The sequence below is a fragment of the Agelaius phoeniceus genome, chromosome 13, assembly GCF_051311805.1.
Source record: "Agelaius phoeniceus isolate bAgePho1 chromosome 13, bAgePho1.hap1, whole genome shotgun sequence".
NCBI classification, from domain to species: Eukaryota; Metazoa; Chordata; class Aves; order Passeriformes; family Icteridae; genus Agelaius; species Agelaius phoeniceus.
The window spans coordinates 7,655,126-7,661,125 of NC_135277.1; positions in this window are offsets into that span (position 1 = coordinate 7,655,126).

Here is a 6,000-nt window from a genome sequence, read left to right on the forward strand (position 1 = left end):
CAGGCAAACCCTGAGTGCTGTCCATTCACAGGGACTCACACTGCTCCACATCCTGCAGAGCCACCCAGACATCAGGGATGAAGCAACAAAGGCCAGGAGCTTTTATACATTACAATTTTACAATTTTACAATTTTATATTATATATATGTAATATTAGATGATATATTATATATGTAATATATATATTATCTATAATATATAAAATATATATAATATATTATGATATGATGTGATATGATATATATATTACAATTATTACAATTTTATATTGTTGTTTTTTTGGGGTGAGGGGTCTTTTGATAGATCAAGCTGGAAATAATGGAGAAGAAATTATGTTTGCCTTCAGCATCAGCAACCTAAATGTCCCGGAGGGAGCCCCAAAAGCAGAACAGCACTGCCAAGGCCAAGGCCCTGTGTGTCTGGGGCTGTGCCCGTGTCCCCAGAGCAGGTCCCAATAAGGGGACGTTTTGAGAGGAGCCTTATGAAGCCGCCTTTCACGGGCAGCACAGAGCACGCTTGTTCCCAGGCCAAGCCTCCTCCATCCCTGCCCCTGCTGCGGGATGCTGCGCTGCCCAGAGCCCGCAGAGCCCGCGGCACAGGAGCAGCAGCAGAGGTGGCAGAGGGGATTTACGGCTGGCTGCGAGGCAGGAGAGCAGCGGGAGGAGCCGGGCAGGGCTCTGGGGAGGGGAGGCATCGAGGCAGGGCTGAGCCGGCTGACGCCAGCCCCGCTCTGCGGGCTGAGACCCTTCCAAGGCGCCAGCCCAGGCACAGATGTTCCCATTGTGCATCTTGGGAGCCTTCTCGGAAAACTCCAGCAGCTCCGTTCCTCAAGCTGCCTTTTTAGCTCCAGCTTTTCGGGTTTTTTCCTCTTTTTTTTTTTTTTTTTAATAATATATATAAGTTTGGAAGGGAGCCTTCTCCCTGCTGTATTCCTTTGCCTCATGCCAAGCCCTGCAGTGTTTTAAAAGCTCCCTCTCTGTAGCCATGATATCTTCTGAAAAATCCTTTCCTTAGGATTTTTTCTCCTGAGAAGCTGAGAGGCCTCAAGAACAAAATATAAACAATGGTTATTTGCTGCTGTGGAATGTAACAGGTGGATCTGTGGTTAGTCTCATAGAGTTGTTTCTAATTAATGGCCAATCACAGCCCAGCTGTCTCAGACTCTCTGTCCAAGACAGACACTTTTGTTATCATTCTTTCTTTTTCTATTCTTAGCCAGCCTTCTGATGAAATCCTTTCTTCTATTCTTTCAGTATAGTTTTAATATAATATATATCATAAAATAATAAATCAAGCCTTCTGAAACATGGAGTCAGATCCTCGTCTCTTCCCTCATCCTCAGACCCCTGTGAACACGGTCACACCTCTCCACTTCATGGCCCCCCCACCTGAACCATTGTCACCATCCCGGGGTTGGCCCTGTTGGAATCCAGCACAAAGCAACCTCTGCCAGCCACAGCCTGTTAGCAGAGCAGTGGCAAGAGTGGCCTGTGCCCTGGGATCCTACAAACTGCTTCTGCTCTGGTGCTCCCATGCCTGAAATACATGACCCCATCCCTGGCTCAGTTTTCCTATCGCAGACTGGGGGCTGTGTACAAATCACAAACGGGACAGGGCTGCTGTGGAACGTGCCTGGAGCTGCTTTATTTTCCAGCATCAGTCTCATTACATGGTTTTGACAATGGGAAGATGCCACCAGCTCACATCTCAGGCAGCAGACTAAGAACTTAATGTCACAACTCACTTTATAAGTTTCTTGACCAATCACACAAAGCAAAAGCACATTGACAGTGGTTACATCCAGCCACTATAATCACAGGTACCTTTGGTTAAACAATGCTTGCTTATTTCAAATGCAATACCTGCTTGTAAGCTTTAAAACACAATGCACAGAGCTCCATTATTAAGCTTCAAACTTCTTAATATCTTGCTAGATAAACTTTCTGTAGCTTAGGGAGTTATTCTAGACAAGCGTTAATACACAGACCATTGTTCTATTTGTCCTTGCTTTTCTACAATTTAAATATTTTTTCTGCTGACCTATCTCATGGCTGCTGCTTAGCTCTAGTCACAGTTCTACTGTCTCTGAGGCCTGCCTTTTGCAGCTTTCCCAAAACCTTGTAATTTTGTAGATTCCCACATTTTCCCACCACCAAAACAAGCAGCATCACAGTAGGGACAGAAGAGATTTGCAAACCACTTTGAGGTTCTCAATTACAGGTTTTTTTCCCCCCTACCCCTCCTTCCTATGGGCAGCAGCAGCTAGGCTGGGACAAGAAATGAGATGTGCAAGGAAGATGTTAGATTGGCCTTCTGATGCAGTGGGAGAGGCAGTTTTGAAGTCTCAAGCTGAGAATGGAGCTGGAAGTTTGTGGAAGCATTTGGAGAAGAGTCAGCCTTTCAGGGCAGGATGAGGGGGAGGCATCAGAGCTGCAAGGTGCCTGCCCCTGCCTCGAGCTCCATCTTTATGGCATGCTGGCTCTTGCAGGTGGAGGGACTGGCCAGCTCCTTGGATCCAGTCTAGATGTGAGGAGGGAGAGTTACAAAGCCCTGCTTTGTGACCTGCTTTGCCCCTCCCTCTCACCCTGGCCTTGCTTAGAGGTCATTTGGGCCAAGCCACAGACCACTGTGGATTCCCCCCAGCTCAAGCTCCCGATAGCCTCTAGGTACAAACACAACAAGAGAGCAAGGACAAAGCCCTGCAGCTCTCTCAAATCCTCACCCTGGCCTGAATCCTCTCTCAAGCACAGCATCCGTAATGTCAGTGTTAGATCCAGGTGTAATTTAGTTAGGAAGGGGAGCTTAGAAGAGGGGAAATTACCCCATCCCTGCTTGCCTGCCTTAGCAGCTTATGGATAAGAGGGTAATAAACGAGAATCAGCTTACAAAGGGAAAAACAGCACTGCTTAGAGCCAGAGAGCAACTGAAAGGGCAGGTTTGTAACAGGAAAGATGTTTACAGCCCACCAGGAGCAAGGAAAGCCGTGGCTTTTAATGGGAGCGGAAGCAGAGGGCATCTGTCTTTCAAAGCAATCAAGAAAGGGAATCTGAAAAGCAAACACAATTCTCTGAGACATTAAAGGAAAAGGCAGCAGCTGGTGGAAGTCACCCTCAGATCAGAAGGACACCAAGGGCGAGTGTGCCCGAGTGTGCCCAAGTGTGCTCGGGTGTGCCTGAGTGTGTACGAGTGTGTCTGGGTGTGCACAAATGTGCAAGGGTGTGTGAGAGTGTGCAAGGGTGTGTGAGAGTGTGCAAGGGTGTGCCCAGGTGTGCCTGAGTGTGCCCAGGTGTGCACCCATATCTCCCTGATATAGGAGATCAGCTCTCCCATATCAGCTTCCTTCTCCAAGGCCCCTGGACTGTGATCCAGCATGGCCCCCACTCTGTTGGTGGCAGGGTGGCCCCAGCACGGTGCTGGTCTCACACTGATTTGTCTCCCAAGCTCCTAAAAACAGAGCAGAACTGTGGGTAACTCCCAGCCAGGCCCTGCAGCCAAGCCTGACCCCAAAGCCATGAGCACAACCCAGAGCAGCATCTGCTATCCCCCAACACAAAATCTTGGGTTTTACAGAGGCTCTTCCACAGCCTCTGAGTGGCATTTGAATCACCCCAAGTGTAACCTCCACCTTCCACTGCCATCCCCGAGGTCCCTGTGCCTGCCAGGAGCCCTGGCCCATCCCCACTGTCTGTGCACCCCAGACAGAGCACGGGCACAGGAGGTGCCAGCAGCTCCAAAGGCGGCCTTGCCAAACAGGGACTGGCTTCAGCAAGGCAGGGAGAGCCCCCACACCTTTGAGTTACCAGATCTGAGAAACTGAGAAGCACCTGTAGGATTAAGGAGCAGAGCAGAAGCTTTGAGAACACCTTCAGCCCTGAAAAGATGAATAGGAGCCATCTCCCTTCCTCTGACACCTACACCCCTTTTGAAGTCCTGGCTCATATGCTAAAAAGCTAATAGTTATAAAGAAAAACAGAGAGAGAGAGAGAGGAAAGGATCTTCCAGCAAAGACAGTGTGCACGCACATCCTACTGCTGTTCATTAAAAGTAGCTAATAATCTCATTTTTTTTCCCACTCAGATAAAGCACTGTGTGTAAGTAGATAAGAGGCTTACATACCCAGGAGGCTCAATTAATGTTCTTAGTTCACACAGCCTCAGGTAGGCAGCATTGCTGACCCCCAGCTGCAGCTGCTAAGTGTTTAAAAACTATCTTTCTTTTAAGTTCTTAGAATCCAAAAGGTTTTTATTTTTAGTTATTCCTATTACCCTCCTCATCTCCTTCAGCACAATGTTCCCTGGCTCTACAGGTTCTGCTCTACACCAGCAGCTTGACAAAAATTCTCTTCCCTCCCCTGTCACCTAAATCCTCACACAAAAGGAAGGGGCACTGATGAGGCTGTTCCAACAGAACTCTGGTGCTGGGATGAGATGAGGGCTCCGGGTGAGGGATGCTCTGCCCTCCTGTGTCCTCTGTTCTGCGGGAAGCTGGAGCTGCCTCGAGTGCTGTTTTAAGTGAACATGGCACAGAACATTGCTTTTTTTCCCCCAGTTGTACCCTGACCCACCTTCCAGATGTTGGTTCCCTTCTGGCATCATTGCTGAGCACATGTGAGGGTGACTTTCAGATGCTTTCAGTTCACAGCTTCACGCTCCCCCCAGCACCCACCTCATAGCTAATGTGTCTCACAGGAGGGTGAAGCTGAAATAAACTCTGTGTTTCATTCCAAGGTGAGGTACATGCTGTCCCAGTGCTCCTGGGTTCATCCTGCATGGATAAACTGGTGCCTGTTTCTGCAGCCAGCACACACCCTTGCCCTCTGCCCTGCTCCTCTCTGCCAGCTCAGCCCTCCCCTGGGACTGTCAAAGACAATAAGGGAGAGCTCTGCTGGCCATCATGGCAGGGAGGCTTCAGCAGCATCTGCACTCAATGGGCTTGAGAAGATTTAAGTGCTCTCTTTGCCACTGAAAGGCCCATTTAATTCACTTTCACCCTCTCTTCCCCCTCCCCCAGACCTCCCTGGCATCCAGGACACAGGGACTTTTATTACACCACTGAAAATCCCAGAGAGGACTGATCTAAATTCTCTTTGCCTGTTCCACCCCTTAGAGAAATATCTCCTGTGATGGCCACCAAGCTTCCGTGCCTGCTGTCACACACAGGTGGCTGCAGCCCCAGGACAGTCTGCCAGGGGGTCTCAGCCAGCACCTGCCTTGGGCTCACATGGCCCCAAGTGCAAAATTTAAAGCTTGGCTTTAGGGAGGTCTCTGAGAAATGCTGTGTTATCAGCCAGGGACAAAGACTGTCTCTTCCTCCTTGGTCCCTTCCAGGGTTTCAGAGGGACCTGGAGGTGCTGGCAGGGTGGCAGTAAGATGGGCAGGAGGCTGCAGCTGGCCCTGGGATGGGACCTGCCCTTGGCCTTTCCACCTCCGTTCTCCCTGTGCTGAGCTCTCAGCTTCCTTCCTGCCAGCCCTCAGCCCTGAGCACCTGTGGCAGGCCACAGCTGCTTGATGGAGCAGCTGAAATTCCAGAAATGTCTGAAATTCATTCCATTTCCTCAGCTTGTGCTGGGGCTGCTGAAACCCACTCCACTCCAGATTTGTCCTGCTGGATATGAGCTCTCCTCAGCCTTGCTCAGGCAGGAAGCTGGGCTGAGGTTATGCTTAGTGGGGGACAGCAAACTTCAGGAATGAGAGCAATCCCAGGCTTGGCATGTGCCTGCCTGTGGCTCAGCCCAGCAAGGTTGCTGTGTCCTTGGGGCCAAGCCCTGCCTGGTGTGACAGCCCAGGGCTGTCAGGATCCAGGACATCCCTCTGGCTGTCCTGAGCAGCCCAGACCCCTGCCAGGGGGCTCAGAGACCCTGGCACAGAGCCCAAAACACCTGGGGTTTTGATTATGAGCCGTGGAGCAAATTACCAGCCTTAGATGAAGATCAGCAAGCCACTACAGTTAAGTAGAATGATTGTGAATTTATCACAGGGTGAAAAAGTAGATTTTGGGGT